Here is a 19546-nt window from a genome sequence, read left to right as displayed (position 1 = left end):
CGTTTTCTAAAGTCTGAGTTTAGAAGATAGAAGGATTTAAAAAAACCCAAAACTTTCATTTCCAAATAATTATAGATTGCAAAAATAGTACAGAGAGGTCCTGTATATCCTGAACCTGCTGCTGCTAAGTCGCTTCAGTCGTGTCCGACTCTGTGCGACCCCATAGACGGCAGCCCACCAGGCTCCCCCGTCCCTGAGATTCTCCAGGCAAGAACACTGGAGTGGGTTGCCATTTCCTTCTCCAGTGCATGAAAGGGAAAAGTGAAAGTGAAGTTGCCCAGTCGTGTCCGACTCTTCTCGACCCCATGGACTGCAGCCTACCAGGCTCCTCCGTCCATGGGATTTTCCAGGCAAGAGTACTGGAATGGGGTGCCATTGCCTTCTCCATATCCTGAACCTGGATGCTCCCAGTGGTTGCATAACTGTATTACAGCGCCAGGATGCGGACGTACGATATGTGCTTATAGTTCTGTGCCATTTTGTCAGGTATATTTTTGTGTCTCCCACCACCATAATTAAGAAACAGAACTTTTAAGTTACTACAAAGGTATCATTCATCCCACACCTCTATAATCACTATCCTTCCAACTTCCTTAATGTCTGGAAGTCACTAGTATGTTTTCCATCTCTACACTTGTGTCCTTCTGAGAATGTTATAGAAATTGAATAATTCAGTATGTAACTTTTGAGACTGACTTTTTTCATTCAGCTCAATGCCCTTGAAATCCATCTAAGTTGTTGCGGGTCTCAGTGCATTTTCTTTCTTTTTATTTCTGACTAGTATTCCATGATATGGATGACTATAGTTTATTCAGTTATTCACCTATTGAAGTGATTTCCACTTCGATAATTTTCACATTGGGGGCTATTACAAATTAAACTATTGTCTTATTCTTTGGTACTGTCTTTGGTTGTAGCATCAGAGTAATAGTGGCCTATTCAAGTAATTCGAGAAGTGTTCCCTCCTCTTCTGTTTTCTGAAAAAGATTATGAAGAACTGGTGTTAAGCATTCTTAAAATATTTGGTAGAATTCTTTGGTGAAATATCCAGGCCTGGCAATTTCTTTTTTAGGAGTTTTTAAATTACAAATTCAAGAGCATTTTATATCTTTCCATTTCTCTGTATCATTTTCAATTTCTTTGATCAACATTTCATAGTTTTCAGAGTATAGGTCTTTCACCTTCTTGGTTAAGTTTATTCTTAGATATTCTTTTTGATGTAATTTTCTTCCTTTCTTTTTTTGATAGTTCATTATTAACGCACAGAAAAGAATTAGATTTCTGAATATTAACCTTGTATCCTGCAACTTTACTGAAATCATTTAGTATATTTAATAGTTTTTGGGTGCAGATTTAGGGTTTTCTCTATATAGCATCACGTCACCTGCAAATAGTGACAGTTTTACTTCTTCTTTTCCAACTTGGGTGCATTTTCTTTCTTTTTCTTGACTGATTTCTGTGGCTAGGACCTCCAATACCATGTTAAATAGAAGTGGTAAAAATGGGCATCCTTGTCCTATTCCTGATTTTCGAGGATAAGCGTTTAGCTTTTCACCATCGCGTATGACGTTAGCCGTGGGTTTGTCAAAAATGACCCTTATTATGTTCAGTTATCTTCCCTCTAAACCCATTTTGATAAATTTTTTTATCATGAATGGGCGTTAAATGTTGTTAAATGCTTCTTCTGTGTATATTGAAATGATCATGTGATTTTTATCTTTTTTAAAATTGTGGTCTATCATATTGGTTGATTTGCAGATATTGAACCATCCTTGCCTCCCTGGAGTACATCCTACTTCATCCCAGGGTATGATCCTCCCACAGCCGCACTCTCTCCTTGGCAGCACCAGCCTCTGCCCCAGCACGGAGCAGTGCAGGAGGGGTCAGAGTGAAGTGCTTGGCTTAGATCAGTATGTACACTGGGGCAGTTGTGGGATGCCAGTCAGGGTCCCAGGCAGCTTCAATCTGCTTGGTCTGCCTTGTTTTGTGATTACGGAAGTGTGTGAACAACTTTACAAGCAGCGCAGAGGTTTTTCACAGCTCTGCTGTCAGTCTGGAGCTGGTTTTCAAACGTGTTACGGGAACTTGTCCTCCCTGTGTTGGACTCCGGGTTTGGAGTGCCCAGTATGTGGTTTCAGTTGTTCATTTCCCAGAGAGGATCTCTGAGCCTGTGTGATCCCCTCTCTCTGTGTCGGCCTCCTAGAGACATGGATCCTGACCTGACTTTGTGTGGTTCTTCCTATAGCCTTGGCTATATAAGAGTTTTTCTGCCAGTTTCAGTTTGCATTCAGTGGGAAGTACTCCGCGTGTAGATGTATTTTTGATGTGGTTGTTGGGGACCAACAGCTGTATGTGCTTCTGCTCTGCCATCTTGATCTCCTCTCATACAGAATAATTTTTATTTTTATACTTAAGGTTTACTGATTCTTTTCTCTGTCCTGTCCATACCCTCATTGAACTCATCCAGTGAGTTATTTTTCAGTTATGAAATTTCCATTTGGTTTTCTCTATTTCTTCCATTTCTTTTCTTTGAATTTTTATCTATAAACTTGTTTTAAGTATGTTCATAATTGTTTGTTGTTACATTTTTCTAACAGCTACTTAAAAATTCTTATCAGATAATTCTAACAACAGTGTAATTCTGGTATTGGCATCTATTCATTGTCTTTTCTCATGCAGGTTGAGATTTTCCTGGTTATTTTTTGGATGAGTGATTTTCAGTTGTACTGTGGACACCACTTTGCAAGTAAAGGTCCATACAGTCAAAGTTATGGTTTTTCCAGTAGTCATGTACAGATGGGAGTTGGACCATAAAGAAAGCTGAGCATTGAAGAACTGATGCTTTTGAACTGTGGTATTGGAGAAGACTCGTGAGAGTCCCTTGGACTGCACGGAGATCAAACCACTCAATCTTAAAGGAAATCACCCCTGAATATTCATTGGAAAGACTGATGCTGAAGTTGAAGGTCCAATACTTTGGCCACCTGATGTGAAGAGATGACTCACTGGAAAAGACCCTGATGCTGAGAAAGACTGAAGGCAAAAGGAGAAGGGAGTCGCAGAGGATGAGATGATTAGATGGCATCACTGACTCAATGGGGATGAATCTGAGCAAACTCCGGGAGATAATGGCGGACAGTGGAGCCTGGCGTGCTGCAGTCCATGGGGTTGCAAACAGTCAGACACAACTCAGCAACTGAACAACAACATGGCTGAGAAAATAGGCTTTCCTTGTTTTTTTTGTCTGTGCTTAATGGTGTTTTTGGGTTGCAGGCTTCTTGAGCACCCAGTTCTGGAGATTTGAAGAAAAACAAACAAATAAAACGCCCCAGGAAACTCACCACCATGTCATTCTTTGGATTTCAGGGTCCCTAGCTCTTCTGCCTCCTGCGGATCTCTCGGTCTTCTAATATTTGCCCAAAGTTTCAGCTGTAACTAGTGGCAGGAATAGAGAGAAGTCTGTCTGCTTCACCTTGTCCAAAACTGGAAAGTAGAATTAAATGAGATCTAAACTCTCAGATAATGGCAGATCTCATTAGAAGGACAGTAACGTGCTCAGTAACAGATATGTTCTCAGAAACACTTTATTCCTTCTCAATAACCATACCAGATTATCGGAAAAGGGGGTTAGGAATCTAGATCTTAACATCATAAAACTGGGAATGAGGAGTGGAAACTTGGGTTCACTGTCTGCTTTACGCAAGGCTCTTAGTACAATTCTGGTAGCAGTCAGGTAGATCTTGAATAAGGGAAGGCAATGATAGAACTGAGGTGTCAGAAACATTCCTGGACCAAGCTTTAATCCTGTTGGTTTAATTCCTAATCTGGTTCCATCATCCAAAAATGTGGGTGGCTAATGAAAAAGGATGTAACCTGCTAGATTTGATGAGTTGATTGCAATAACAGTGCCATGTCTGTAGGATGATTTCAAGAACATAGTGCCATTATGATCACTGTCCACAATGCTGTACGGTCTGCAGATTTTCCTGAATATTGTTCCCACAATCTGACCATTTCATTTGGGACCATTGTCATCATCAGCTCAGCTTAAAATAATTTATAGATGCCAAAAAGGGATTTTTATACCTAGTTCCAGACTCAGAGTATATTTCTTGGGAGTATGACTAGGTTGCAGTGGTTTGGGGTTATTTAAATATAGTTGATAGATTCATACTTTTTGCTTAATTTAACTTTAATATAGTTGATTCTTTCAGGTGGCACGTGGAGAATGCAGATATTATTACATAATCATTTCAGGACACTTTCATTACCTCTCTTTCATTTGGGGAGTTCATAATGGAGGTGGTTAAAGTCCTGTCCTTTTTATATTTAGATACCTGTTTTATATTTAGATTCATATTGATGTTTGACAGAAAACAACAAAGTTCTATAAAGCAATTATCTTTCAATTAAAAAATAAGTATATTTAAAAAAAGAAATTGCAACATTTTAGTCATTTATTTGCTTAAGTAGCCTTTAGTTCTTACCCCCAACATTCTTGCTTCCTGTCTTATCCACACAGGATTTTGCGGCATTTTTCACTAGGATACAAGAGAGAAATGAGAAGATAAATGCTTCTTTTCTATGGGAAAATACGGAGACAAATAAATACTAATTATGTCCTTGAGTAAGATACTTAAAATTGAGGGAAATTTAATCCTACAGCTCCTCATTTTTTACTGTTTCATAATTCCTTGAGAGATGTTTTTCATCAAACCACCAATATCACTATCTTGAAAAATCCAATAATTAGTTCTCAAATACTTTTGTTCATTTAAAAACCTTAAATAGGACTGTGTGTGTGTGTGTGTGTGTGTTAGTTGCTTAGCTGTCTCCAACTCTTTGCAATCCAATGGACTATAGCCGATCAGGCTCCTCTGTTCATGGAATTCTCCAGGCAAGAATGCTGGAGTGAGCTGCCATTCCCTTCTCCAGGGGATCTTGCCAACCCAGGGATTGAACCTGCGTCTCCTGCATCGCTGGCAGATTCTTTACAGCATGAGCCACCAGGGGAGCCCAAGCAGGACTGCAAACCACAGTTTATGGAAGCTGCTCCAGTCCATCAGTCCCTCTAGATATCACCCACATCCCCACATGTACAGGGTCAAAAAAGTTGGATTTTCTGTCTTGCTGAGTTTCTCATGGCACCTGGCTAACTTCTTGCCTTTTGATTAGGTAATCATATCTGTTCATACAATACAATTAATGTACACATGTACCTTCGTTTTGCAAACGCTAGTAAGAGATGGGTTTTTTTTTCTGGCAACCAAATTGTCTTTTTTTTTTTTTTTTTAATAACCTTGTCCTCTATTTTTCTCACGTGGCAGTCTACTCTCACAATCTAATCTCCCGAGTCTCCAGTGTCTGGCACCCTTTCTTCCCCTTCAACCTCTTTATTTTATAGCCGTATCAGAAATATAAGACTTTGTCTTTAAATTCTTCACTTTTCCTTCCATTTACACGAACTCTTAACGTTTCAGTTCTCTTAGCGGGCCTGCTGAAGCCTGAAACCGAGGAGAGGTAGAAAAGCATGGCAGAAAGAGCCAAATTTGAGTTCAAATCTTGTCCTTACCTTTATTCTTTCACAGGGTGATTCCTCAGCAGCAAAACCCCTCTAGGATTGTGCAGGGGGGCAGATAAGACTAACTGGTACAAAATGGAAACTCAAGAAGACCTTGCGTCGGGAATGCCCGCCCTCGGCATGGTCTACACCAACCGTGGGTCCCTGCTCACTGCATCACAGGGCGAGCCAGGGGGGTGCGATCTCTCAGGCGGTGCCCTTCGTTCCGGACGCAGGAGCCCGGGCGGCAGCACTGGCCGAGCGGGTCCCGCCTCCTCGGCCGGGCCCTGCATCCCCCTCGCGCGGTTCCAACGCAGCAGTTGCGGCCGAGGGGGCGGCTTCCGGCGGCTGCGCGAGGGGCCCCCGGGGACGCGTGCGCGCTGCGGCCTCGCCGGGATGCGGAGTCTGCAGGTCCCCGGGACACGGATAAGGGTGAGATGGAGGCAGAGGAGAAGGGAATGGCACCCCACTCCAGTGCTCCTGCCTGGAAAATCCCTTGGACGGAGGAGCCTGGCGGGCCATGGTCCATGGGGTCGCAGAGAGTTGGACACGACTGAAGTGACTAAGCACGCACGTAGGGGGTTAACAGAGACAAGCCCTTTGCTGCCTGTGTCGGCATCACACTGCGTTTGTGAGCATCGCAGTCTGGACCACGCCTGATTATCCCCTGGCTGCTTCAGCAGAGACATCCCCATCAAACACACGCTCTCCTCTCCCTCTTCTGCTGGGTTTGTATTAGCAACAGTCTTTTCTGCTTTTAATCTTCACAAGTTGTACCGGGAAGAGAACTGCTCAGCAAAGCTGGGTTCTAGGTTTTATTAGATGCATGGGTGCTTCAGCGAAATATTTATTTTTCCTGTTCTTTCGGTTGTTTTTCTGTACAATGAGATAATATATTTTCTGTGTACCTCCCGTGTTCACACTAAGTTACTCTGCGAACTGAAATCGGGTTATACAACTTTAAAATATGCTGTGAACAGGTCCCAACAACTAATATATTACAATCCTAGCTTGAGAGCCAGCTCCATGACGCCATGATACTGGCCACCATCAGTGCAGTTCAGTCACTCAGTTGTGTCCGACTCTGTGACCCCATGGACTTCGGGCCTCCCTATGTATCACCAGTTCCTGGAGCTTGCTCAAACTCATGTCCATTGAGTCAGTGATGCCATCCAACCATCTCATCCTCTGTCATCCCCTTCTCCTCTCACCTTCAATCTTTCCCAGCATCAGAGTATTTCCCAATGAGTAACCTCTTCACATCAGGTGGCCAAAGTATTGGAGATTCAGCTTCACCATCAGTCCTTTCAATGAATATTCAGGACTGGTTTCCTTTAGGATTGACTGGTTTGATCTCCTTGGAGTCCAAGGAACTCTCAAGAGTCTTCTCCAACACCACACTTCAAAAGCATCAATTTTTTTGGCGTTCAGCTTTCTTTATAGTCCAACTCTCACATCCATACATGACTTCTGGAAAAACCATAGCTTTGACTGGATGGACCTTTTTTGGCAAAGTAATGTCTCTGCTTTTTAATATGCTGTCTAGGTTGGTCATAACGTTTCTACCAACAAGATGGTACCATGGAGAACTTAAAAAAAAACCAACAACTCAGCACTCTGTAAAGGCCATAGTAGAAATGAATAAATGAACCAAAACGTTTTCTATTCAACTCCCTCAGTTTATGCTGAGCTCCAGCTTAAGAATATAAATGATTTGCTTTGATGGCTAACTAAAGATAACATTATGTAGGGAATGTAATTAACATTTGTTGAGGCTTTAGGTGCTTGATATTTTACATATTATATAATTTATTGAAAAAATTATGAATACTTGCTAAGCATCAATAAATGTTAGGTACTATCCTACATATTAGGGCTAAAAGCAGTGAAAAAAAATATTCCTGCACCTATGGAGCTTACCTTGTGGGACCGTTCAGGGTGAAGGGAAGTGATGAGTGTTAGTGTTAGGAAGTCACGGAGGTGAACCAGATCCAGTGTAGGAGGTGAAGAGTGACCAGAAAGGTACCTGAAGAGCCCTGGAATCTAAGAGAAGAAAATTATGCTAAGAGCCTCCTGGATGGTCAACTGATGAGGACTGAGCATCGCTCATTAGACTGCAATATGGAGGTCACTGCTGTCCTTGCTAAGAGTAGTTTAGGGGCCAAGTAGAGGCCAAACCCTAACTGGAGTGGATTCAAGAGAGAAGGAGTGAGAGGAGATAGTTTGGGAATAGTCAAAATGGAAAGTTTTTTTGAGTTTTGTTTTTAAACAAAGGAAAGAAATGTTTTTAAAGAAAGGAAAGTGGTCGGGAGGTTTTTGTTTTAAACAGGAGAAACAATAACATCCTTTATATATTTGTGAGAGTGATCCAGAAGAGAAGGAAGACCTGAAGTCATCAAATGAAGTGAGGATGGAGTGGGAAGTCTTTTTGACTGTGTCTCCTGGAATCTGCATTTTATTGGGCACAGAAATCGGTATATCTTTAACCTCTTCACAGGAAACATTCTGTATCTCCTTTGACTGAAAAACCTACCTTTCTTTTGAGGGCAAGACTTTTCTAAGCATTTGCTCACTTTCTGGAACCAAGAGTCCTTAGGTAGGGTGAATGATGAATACATTTTCTGTGAATTCTACTGAAACTTCAAGACCCATACTGCCCAATTCAGTAGCCACATATGGCAGTTAAGCCTTTGAAATGTAGTTTGTCTGAGCTGACGTGTAAAATGCACACAAAATTTTTGAAGACTGGATATGATAAAAAAGAGTAAAATATCTAAATATTTTTGCAATATATGGTTAATGAAATACATTATTAAACTTAATTTCACCTGTTTCTGTTAACTTTCTTAGTGTGGCTACTAGAAAATTTTAAATTACACATGTAGCTCATATTATTTTTCTACTGGATAGAGGTACTCTAGATCTTTTCACTCTCCTATAAACCTCTTCCTTCTTTCAGTTCACCTCTTCTTGATGTCTTCTGTCTGCATTTACATGAAATCTTAACGAGGCCCAAAAGGCTCCACGCGAGCCGGCTCTGCCTATCTTTCCAACTTTGCCCTTAATCACCTTCTTTTCTAATCAATGAGTTCTAGACATACTATCCTCTCAGACCAGCCAATCTCTTTCCTTTCTCTGCATTTTATTCTATTTCCTCTGCTTGGAGTACTTGTCTTCTGACTTGGGAAATGGCTTGAAAACCCACCTTCTTAGATAAGCACTTATTTTCTACCTAAAATAGTGCTGGCTATCCACACCATCTCTCTTCCTATTATCCTAGTCATTTCCTAAAAAGCATTTTCTAATGCCATGCTTCCTAAAATTCTCTTGCAAAGTCATTAAAACAAACAAACATATGTATCATTTATCTTCTCCTTGACTCCATTAGAGTAGGGATCTTGTCTGTCTTGTTTACACCCAGGATCTAAAACAAGGGTGGATATCTAAATAGATGTTACATGAGCACAAGCAATAAAAATTGATTATATGTATGATAACATAGGAATACTTAAATGTTTTAGTCAAATTTGGTACATGTCTGGTTGGGTAGTATGTTACTGGAAATTATAGAAATTAAAAATAAGTGATGAAAGCTAATTTAAGCAATTATGGCTGAAACCACTTGCTTTTTCACTGCCGTCTGTCTTTTCCTTCAGTTTCCAGCACTTGACTCTCTCCTGGCTCTCTGTGGACCCCCTTCCATGGTCTTATATTTGGGCCTTAAATGAAATTCTTTCTTAGGATCTCTTGCATTTTTACTCTTGTCAAAAATCATAATTAGGAAAGACCCTTTGTCTCTGATTTTAAGGCCATTCGATGAGGTCTGGGTTCTCTAAGAGACCATCTGGTCATTACTTTGTAACAGTTCATACCTGGTTCCTTGTGGACATTTGATTGCTGAATCTGGGCTTTTTTGATCAGAAATGCCATTTGCATATATGGAGTGCACCATAATCCTATAAATAACTTGCAAAGCTAAATTACCATTCTAGAATTCTCTACTGAATTCCTAGTCTCATATTTCCAACTTCCTAATAAATGCTTCTACACAGATTTTCCAAAAGCACCTTGGATAAGAAACAATGCAATCTAAGTGCATCATCTGCCTATGATAAGCCTTTTCTTTCCCCTCTATTCCAGCTAACTCCCAAGCCCCAGCACTGGTATCACTTGCAAATATAACCAATCTCCAAATTCTTTCGATTTTTTGTCTCTCATATACATCACAAACTCTTTGCTCCTTGTCTTCCTCTCCCATATTTTAGCTGTAATATGCATCATCTCTCCTCTAGAAAATTGCAGTAATTGTCTAACCTAGATATCGCATTTTTAGTACAACAGCCACCTCAGTTACATTCTTCACATTCTCACTGCAAGAACCAAAAGTCTGTGTTTCCACAGTACTCCATCATGGACCGGCTGGAATTCCAGTGCCTTAGCATGTCATTCAAATCATATTTTATTTTCCCCTTGTCGACTGTACAGCCCTCACTTCCCACCTTCTCTCCATAGACATCGTGGTTCATTTATCAAACTACTTTCCATTCTACAAATATGCCATGCCTTCTTCCTTTGGTCAGAGGAGATCAAGTAGCCATTGAATATGAACTCATTTTGAATAAATCTCTATTTTTGAATGAATCTGATTAAGTCTAGTAAGTAGGGAGATACCATTATCAGACATTAGAACTCATGTGTGTGTGTAGCATTATTTTCCTTTTTCACTCAATTTCAGGGGCTGGCTCATAATTTTTAATGACTGAAAACATTTTGTTTTCTTAAAATGTGTGGGCTTAATGTCAGTTCAGATAGTTTGAGTTCTTAAAAATTTGGTTAATAAAACTGAGGCATTACGGTCAAATTATCTGTGTGTTCTTTTCCCTTATTGGTTTCGTCTATAGAATTGTCTCTGGGAAGTTTTTTCATATTCCCAATACTATAATCTTTATTGATGATTATTCCTGTTATCTGACACATTTGTTGTGAGTAAAACTGAAAAGTCTTAGGCCTAACTTGGTGAGTGTGATATCCTCTTCTTCTAGACTAAAACTCATTTCCTTTCTTCACAAAATGTGAACTCTGTTTTTACATCCGATCTTCTATCAATCACTTGTGCTTTGAAGTAAAAGTGAAAGTCGCTCAGTCGTGTCCAACTCTTTGCGACCCCATGAACTATACAGTCCATGGAATTCTCCAGGCCAGAATACTGGAGTGGGTAGCTCTTCCCTTCTCCAGGGGATCTTCCCAACCCAGGGATCAAACCCAGGTCTCCCACATTGCAGGCAGATTCTTTACCAGCTCAGCCACAAGGGAAGCCCAAGAATACTGAAATGGATAGCCTAGTATTCTTTATATGTGCTTTTATATGAATGAATTTCAGAATGGGGACTACTATTAGTCTATTCCCATGAGAACCTAGGGTTAGAAATAATGATTATGTGGGAGAACTGCGGTTTGACCCAGACATACATGCGCTACCTAAAAGTAGGCCTCTTTTATCGTCTGGTTCCTAATCCCCTCCTGCTGCCAAAAGTCCCAACCCTCAGCTCTTCCTTCAGTTCCAATGTTCCCAGGTGCCAGAATTCTTCTCATAAATTCCTAACCCCCATACTCCTTTGGAGAAAAGATATGCTTTCTCTGCTGGACTCTAGTATTGCCTTTGGATTGTTCGTTAAGTGTGAGTCTGTGGCATGAGCCTTAAAGACAGTTGACATGGAAATTGTTGGGGAGTAGTAGTAATTGTTACTCATTCAGTCGTGTCCGACTCTTTGCGACCCCACGGACTGTGGCCCACCAGGCTCCTCTGTCCATGAGATTCTCCAGGAAAGAATACTGGAGTGGATTGGCATTCCCTTCTCCAGAGGATCTTTCCAACCCAGGGATCGAACCCAGGTCTCCTGCATTGCAGGCAGATTCTTTACCATCTGAGCTACAGGGTAGAATTATCAATGAAGCTATCTGGTCCTGAGATTTTATTTGTTGGGAGATTTTCAATTACTGATTCAACATCCTTGCCTGTTACTGGTCTGCTGATTTTCTATTACTTCATGATTCAGTCTTAGCAATTTGTAGGTTTCTGGGACTTTATCCATTTCTTCTAAGCTATCTAATTTGTTGGCATGTGATTGTTCATAGTATTCTTTTTTTTTTTTCATAGTATTCTTATAATCTTTTATAATTGGTATTAGCTGTAATGTCTCTTTATAATTTTACTAATTTGAAGCATCTATTTTTTTCTTAGTTTAGCTAAGACTAAGACAAATTGTCAGTTTTTTCAAAAATCTAACTCTTAGTCTTGTTCATCTTTTCTACTGTCTTTCTAGCCTCTTATTTATTTCTGCTCTAATCTTTACTATATTCTTTTTATTAATTTTGGGTTTAGTTTGTTCTTTTTCTGTCCTTGAGTTATAAGATTAGATGTGTATTTGAGATCTTTTTAATGTAGGCATTCATTTCTATAAACTTCCCTCTTACAATGGCTTTCACTGCATCCATTTTAACATGTTGCATTTACACTTCTATTTCTCTCAAAGTATTTTTTGATTTCCCTTTTGATTTCTTGACACTTTGTTTGTTCAGAAGCATTTTTTCATTTTGTGTAAAATTTCCAGCTTTCCTCAATTTCTTTGTAGTCTTATACCATTGTGATTAGAAAAGATATTTGGTATGTTTCAATCTTCTTAAGTTTGTGAAGACTAGTTTTTTTGACCCAGTATATGATGTAGCCTGGAAAATGCTCTATGCCCCCTTGAGATGAATATGTATTCTGCTGTTGGATATGATCTCCTGTATACATGTTAGGTTCAACTGTTCTAAAGTATAGTTCAAGTGCATTATTTCCTTACTGACTGTCTGGATAATCTATCCATTATTGCTATTAATTTCATTGCTGTCTACTTTTGCCTTGAGATCTGTTAACAGAGGAGCATGCAAATGGGGACGTGAAGAATCTGTGATCATTGTGCCATATGCCACTTATCAGTTCTCCCTTCTTTCTCTCGGCCTGTATGCAAACTGAACTTTCCCTAAGTGCGTGAATCGTATAAATTAGCATATGCTCTAGTGTCTAGATTTTCATATCCTGTTAAGTATTTTTAACTTCCTGCAATTTGGCTCAAGATATAAGTACTGAGTCTTTATTATTTGCCATTTCCATTACTGACTTATTTGACTAAGTTGAATCCTTATCTTGGAACTCATTTTGTTTCATGATACTGTAATTCCTTAATTTTCTTTTTTTCCCCTATGACCACTTCCCAAATTCTGCTGCATCTTCTTTCTGGTCTTGATCGTAAAGTTAGTTTTTTTCAGAGTTCTTCCCTTAGTACTCTTAACTATTCACTCAATACTTTCATCCTGTTTGGTTTCGTCCATTCTCATACTTTTAAAAACAGTTGAAATTGTTAGTCGCTCAGTCACGTCCAACTCTTAGCGACCCCATAGACTGTAGCCCGCTGGGCTTCTTTGTCCATAGAATTCTCCAGGCAACAATACTGGAGTGGGTTGCCACTTCCTTCTTCAGGGGATCTTCCCAACCGAAGGATCAAACTTGGGTCTCCTGCATTGCAGGCCGATTCTTTACTGAGTCACCAGGGAAGCCCTTAAAAATAATTGGGCTGAATTAAATATACCAGAGGCTATCCATATCATGTATACAGTTAGATGAATTAATCAAATTGAAAATCCATGTAGCCTTCACCCTGTTTAATAAAGAAGACATACTATCTCTTGAGAATCACTCACTGGCTCTGTGGTATCCCAAACCATATCTTTTCTGCTTTTAGCCTCCTCAAGGCTTACATAGTGCAGAGAGGTCCCCTGTGGTCTTCACCCAGTATCCCCAGCGGTTACAGGACAATATTCCAACCGGGCATTTCACGTTGGTACTATGTGTGTGTCTAGTCCTGTGCCATTTTATCGTGTATGCACAGATTTCCTCTGCCACCTGAGAGTCATGTTCCTGTGAAACCTTTTGTAAGCTGAAATGGCATCAAATGAAGACTCAGTTACCTTAGGATACATCTTACTAACAGATGCACAAAAGAAATCTAGAAAAGCACAAATGCTCAGAGACACAGTCCAAAGCTATGGTGACTTGCTGCTGAAATGCGGAGTGCAGTTCTGGAGAGGGAGCTTGGCAGCACCTCTCTTGCTGCTTGAAGCGCTTGCTGCCTCTATAAGAGCTTGCTGCAAAATAAACACTGGATGCTATTTTTGCTGCGTTTATTTTTTCTTTCATAAAATTGAAAACACTCTTTAGATTTCTCTCAATTAGGTGAAAACAGGTTCTAATGTAGGTCCTTCATAAAAGTGAACATAAGTGAACTTTTAAAAAGCGGGGGATGCCTGCAGAGTCACGTGACATCTAAAGCAATCGAGATACAGAACTATTCCATTACCTCACGCTGCTCCTTTGCAGTCACACCCAGCGCCACCGTCCTTAAAGCGGGAATCTACTTCCCGCTATCTCCGTGTTTGTCATTCAAGAATATTTATGCAGTAGACCCTTGAGCAACATCAGGGATTGGTTTCAGGATCCACCAGGGACACCAAAATCCATAGATGTTCAAACCCCACAGTTGACTCTATTTGTGGCTCTGCATCCATGAATCCAACCAACCACGGCTCATGCAGTGCTGGGGCACTGAAAAAAGCCTGTGGGTAAGTGGACCTATGCAGTTCAAATTGTATTATTCAAGGGTCAACTGTATGTGCTGTGCTAGTCTGATTCTTTGCAACCCCATAAACTGTAGCCCACCAGGCTCCTCTGTCCATGGGGGTTCTCCAGGCAAGAATACTGGAGTGGGTTGCCATGCCCTCCTCCAGGGGATCATCCCAACCCAGGGATCAAACCCAGGTCTTCCGAATTACAAGCCAATTCTTTACCGTCTGAGCCACCAGGGAAGTCCAAAAACAAACAAACAAAAAAATGTGGAATGATACAGTATGTGCCCTTTTTGAAATTGGCTTTCACTCAGAGTAATGCTCTTGGGATCCATTCAAGTCACTATATTTGCTAATGGCATTTTGTTAAGAATTTTTTTTGCATTCTTATGAAGGATATGGTCTGTAATTTTCTTCTTTCGGTATTGCTTTTTTTTACTGTTTTACCATCATGGTGATAGTGTTTTGCCTATTCTATTTTCAGGAAGAGATTATGTAGAATTGGTATTACTTTTTCTTAAAATATTCCATAGAATTCTCCAGTGGAACCACGTAAGCTTGGAAAATTATTTGCAGGTAGTTTTAAAGTATAATCAGATTTGAAAAATATCTATAGGAATATTCAAAAGTTCTATTTCATTTTAGCAAGTTGTGGCAGCTTGCACTTGTCAAGGAATTGATCTATTTCAAGTAAATTGTCAAATTTATGCATGGAGTTGTTTGTAGTGTTCCCTTACCATCCTTTCCCGTCACCACAGGTGGAAAATGCTTTATATTTCCCTTGAACTGATGATATTCTACACATGGTGGAAACTCGCTTAGAGTATGAGTAAAGGATCTCAAAGGAGAGATCAGCACCCAGGAGTACTACAGCTTCAAAATATATCACCATGTGATAAAGAAACATGTCATCTGTTTGATTTTACAGAAAAAATGGGGGATTTTCAAGTCTGTATAGGAAGACGGCTGCAATACCACTCATCTCTGTGTCAAGGAATGTAGGGCTTTCATGAATCCAAACACCAGAACCAACAGTCTACAGAGCTGGAGTTCACGGTGACAGGGCACAGGGGCTGCCAGACGGCCATGAAGCAGTCACGGGCCACTAGGATCAGGGAATTTTTGTCCAAACCTTCAAAGTGTGGGTAAACATGTACCTGGCTGACGCAGCCTTCATAGGTTGAGTTTGCTTCCTTTGGGACCCCTTACCATCCTTTTGAGGTCTGTAGGCTTCTTAGTGATATCTCTCATTTCATACCTTATGTTAGTAATATGTTTCTTCTCTTCCTTAGTCTTCCTAAAGTTTTGTCAGTTTCATCATCAATCTTTTCAAGAATTACGTGTTTTTTTTTTTTTCTGGTTTTGATTCTTCTAGTTTTCCGTTTCATTGATTTATTTTTCTGTTTCCTTCTGCTTGCTTTTGGTTCCTTTTAAGTTTCTTGAGTTCAAAGGTTAGATTGATTTAAGGCGTTTCCTATTTTCTAATGTAAACAATAAATGCTATAAATTTCAGTTTTAGCTGTATCACAATAAATTTGGTATGTTGCATTTTCATTATCATGTTGTTTGCATGCATGCTAAGTCACTTCAGTCGTGTCTGACTCTGTGACCCACTGGACTGCAGCCGGCCGTGCTCCTCTGTCCATGGGGTTCTCCAGGCAAGAATACTGGAGTGGGTTGCTGTGCAACATTTTAAAAAATTCCCTTGAGACATCCTCTTTAACCTGGGTATTATTTAGAATTATGTTGTTTAATTTCTATCTTTTCTTCTGAAAAGTTACCACAATCTTGACTTCCAATAGGTATTTTGTTGGTTTTTAATCATTAAATATGTTGAATCATAAAGTATGTAATACTTCATGCTTGATACTTTTGCTCAACACTAAATTTATTTAGTGAAATTATTCTACCACTGATGAGCATTTGGATTTGGAATTTTAGATTCTTTTCCAGTTGGGGTTTGGAATACAGATTCTAGGACTATTCTATGAATATTCTTGTCTTTTGTTAAAAGCATATATACTAACTTCTACACTTTGAATCTAGGAATTAAGTTTCCATATTGGATATTCTCAAACTGGTATCCAAAGTGGTTTAAGCAATTTATATAATTCTACCAGCAGGGATGTAAATTACAGATTCTACACATGATTCCAAAGACTTGGTATGATCACTGCTAAATTTTTTTGCCATTCAGGTGTGTGAGTAGTGTTATGTTTTACTAAAATCTTCAACATTTTAATGATTTTTGTCTGCTTATTCCATCAATTATTGAGAAAAGTTGCTAAAATTTTTCCAGTATAATCAGGGATGATTATTTTAGTTCTTTCAACTTGTTTCATGTATTTTACTATTATTCACATACAAATGTAGAATTATATCTTCCTAATAGACTGACACTTTTGATTGAATTTCCTTTACATCTTCATCTTTCTAGCTTTAATATTTTCTCTAAAACTACTTTGTTTACCTGTTTCTTTTCTTGCCTTTTGAATTTTTCACATATTTTTATTTCATTTTTAATGAAATAAAATTTCATTTTATTTAGTTATTATAGTCTTTTATTATTCTTTCAGTGTTTGTCTTAGAGGTTATAACATGCAACCTCATTTATTAAGGGCTGTTGTAAATTAGTTCTTTACTGCTTTACAGACAAGGCAAAACCTTAGAACACTTTAACTACACTTATCACCTGCCTTGTGCTATTTCACTCTCTTTAAAGATATTTTAGTATGCCTAGAAGTGACCATTTATATGGTCACTATATTTACTCAGACACTTATCCATTTAAATTTGTACATCTTTTCCTTTTCTGCTTCTTCAAGTTCCCATCTGAGATCATTACCCATTTGTCTAAAGAACACTTACTGAAATTTTAATTCAACATTGAAGGCTTTTGGCTTTTATTGGTTTTGGTTAACAAGTCAGCCGTCATTCTTTTTACCATTGTTCTTTGAAGGTAAAATGTCTTTTTACTTTGTCTACTTTTATGATTTTTCTCTTTGTGGCTGGTTTTATGCAGTTTTGCTATTTTGTACTTAGTTGTGGGTTTCTTGGGAGAAGGCAATGGCACCCCACTCCAGTACTCTTGCCTGGAAAATCCCATGGATGGAGGAGCCTGGTAGGCTGCAGTCCATGGGGTCGCTAAGAGTCGGACACGACTGAGCGACTTCACTTTCACTTTTCCCTTTCATGCACTGGAGAAGGAAATGGCAACTCACTCCAGTATTCTTGCCTGGAGTATCCCAGGGACGGCGGAGCCTGGTGGGCTGCTGTCTATGGGGTCGCACAGAGTCGGACACGACTGAAGCGACTTACCAGTACCAGTTACCAGTGTGGGTTTCTTTATATTTACTTAGCTTAGGATTGTAACTCTTCTTGAATCTATAGCTAGTCATTTTAAGAAATAAATGGGAAAATTCCAAGATATAATTTCTTTAAATATTACTTGTTTTCTCTTATCTCTACTCTCCTTCTGAACTTCCAAATACATGGTATTGGACTTTTCACCAGTATCATGTCTCTTACCTTGTCCATTATTGCATTTTCCAACATTTTATCAATGCTTCAGTTTTATTTTCCCTTTTTCTTTTTCTTCCAGCTTACTAATTTCTTGTCAGTTATGTCTACTTGCTGTTACATTCATATATTTATATATTAATTTCAGTTGTAGTGCTATTTCTCATTTCCATTTTTTTTTTTTTTACAATTTTCATTTCTTTGCTGAAATCTTGTCATTTAAGGTTTTATAGTTCTGTTATTTGTCTATTGTGGGTCTGTATTTTTTTATTGGACTTCAACTAATTCTTATTTTACTTTGATTGAATTCCAGACATTGGGTATGAAAAACTGTAGTGATAACTCGATGCTTTGGATAATGCTATCTTCTTCCTGAAATGATTTATATTTGCTTTGGTAAAATGTTAGATTTGGGGGAGCTCATTTTCATACAATCTGCAATTGAACTGAGCATCAGTCTATGAGAGGGATGGCTCATTTTTGTTCACCTTTACTGTTAGGATATAGTTTTTTTTTGTTTGCAAGTTTAACTTTTTAATTGGAGAATTGCTTTACAATGTTCTGGTGATCTCTGCTGTACATCAGTGAGAATCAGTCTAATTATATAGATATCCCCTCCCTCTTGAGTCTCCCCCTTCCCCCACCACACCACCCCTCTAAGTAATCACAGAGCACCAGACTGGGCTCCGTTCTACACAGCAGCTTCCTGCTAGTCCTCTACTTTACACGATAGTGTGTATATGTCAACGCTGCTTCCTCAACTTGTCCTACCCACTCCTTCCTCTGCTGTGTCCATCAGACAGTTCTGAGTCTCCATTTCTTCTCTGTAAATAGGTTTATCAGTACTATTCTTCTAGATTCCATATATATGAGCTAATATACAGTGGAATATTACTCAGCCATAAATAGGATACAGCTTTTTTTTTTTTTATAAGGATCATAATAGGAAGTCCTGGGTGTCTATGAGCTTCTGGTGGGCATGGATTCCAATTACTGCCTTCACAGTTCTTTAAGAATATGAGAAGCTCTTAAGTTTCTTAACACTTATCTGTTGTTTGCAATTCAGAAAATGCATCTGGGGGAAAAGCTATGCTAAGAGTCTGTATCAGCTCTTGGTTTCAATTCTGGAATCTTGGTTCCTTAAATCCCAGCTCCCTTAAGTTCTAAATTTCCAGTACCTTCAAACAGATGATGTTTTAAAATTTTGACTTGCTTCTGTTTATTCTTTGTAGGAGGCTTGGACTTCAAGAACTTAGTTTTTAACTGCTGGAAATGGAAACCCTCCTATTTCCATATTTGAAACTGTCATCACAATCATTCTCCTTCTATATAGCTAACCTTTTCCCCAGCCTCCAATTGTGTATTTTCAACTGGCCAAGAGACATCACTGCTTTAGTATCTCGTATCAATCTCAAACTCAACTATCCAAAATGGAACTTATCACTTTATCCAATCCTGCTGCATTTTGTATGCAAAAACTGCAGGTCATTTTAGATTATTTTTCCCCCTAATACTTTTAATCAGTCAACAAAACTAAAACTTGTCCTTTTTTCTCTGCTTATCTGAGTCATTGCAGTAATTATCCATTACTCTCACCCACGGTCTACCTGTTCTTATCAAAATTTTCCTTTTTAATGCATTTCCCTCTATTTATTACTTTTTTCTCAGGTATAATTTCAAGCTTATTATTTCCTCCTTAAAGCTCCTCAGTAGTTTCGCACTATCTGCAAGACATATTTCAATACTTTAGTCATAAGTCCTTGATAATTTGACTCTATCATCTGGTCTCTTCCTACTTTTCCA

At 39.1% G+C, this 19546-nt stretch overlaps 1 long non-coding RNA gene across 1 annotated transcript in view; it reads right to left on the bottom strand.

The window, feature by feature from the left end:
- LOC145527139 (uncharacterized) overlaps nucleotides 1–5864 on the bottom strand; it is a 35915-nt gene extending 30051 nt beyond the window's left edge. The window contains exons 1-2 of the long non-coding RNA XR_014069530.1: nucleotides 5573–5864; nucleotides 4488–4541 (exon numbers count right to left, since the gene is read on the bottom strand). This is a non-coding gene — a long non-coding RNA (uncharacterized LOC145527139). The remainder of the gene's footprint in view (nucleotides 1–4487; nucleotides 4542–5572) is intronic.
- Nucleotides 5865–19546: the final 13682 nt, after the last annotated feature.

The sequence above is a fragment of the Giraffa tippelskirchi genome, chromosome 11 (assembly GCF_054371585.1).
Source record: "Giraffa tippelskirchi isolate mGirTip1 chromosome 11, T2T-mGirTip1v1.2.pri, whole genome shotgun sequence".
Lineage (NCBI taxonomy): Eukaryota > Metazoa > Chordata > Mammalia > Artiodactyla > Giraffidae > Giraffa > Giraffa tippelskirchi.
The sequence above is the reverse complement of the archived record's forward strand: the minus strand, read 5'-3'. Positions and strand labels throughout refer to the sequence as shown.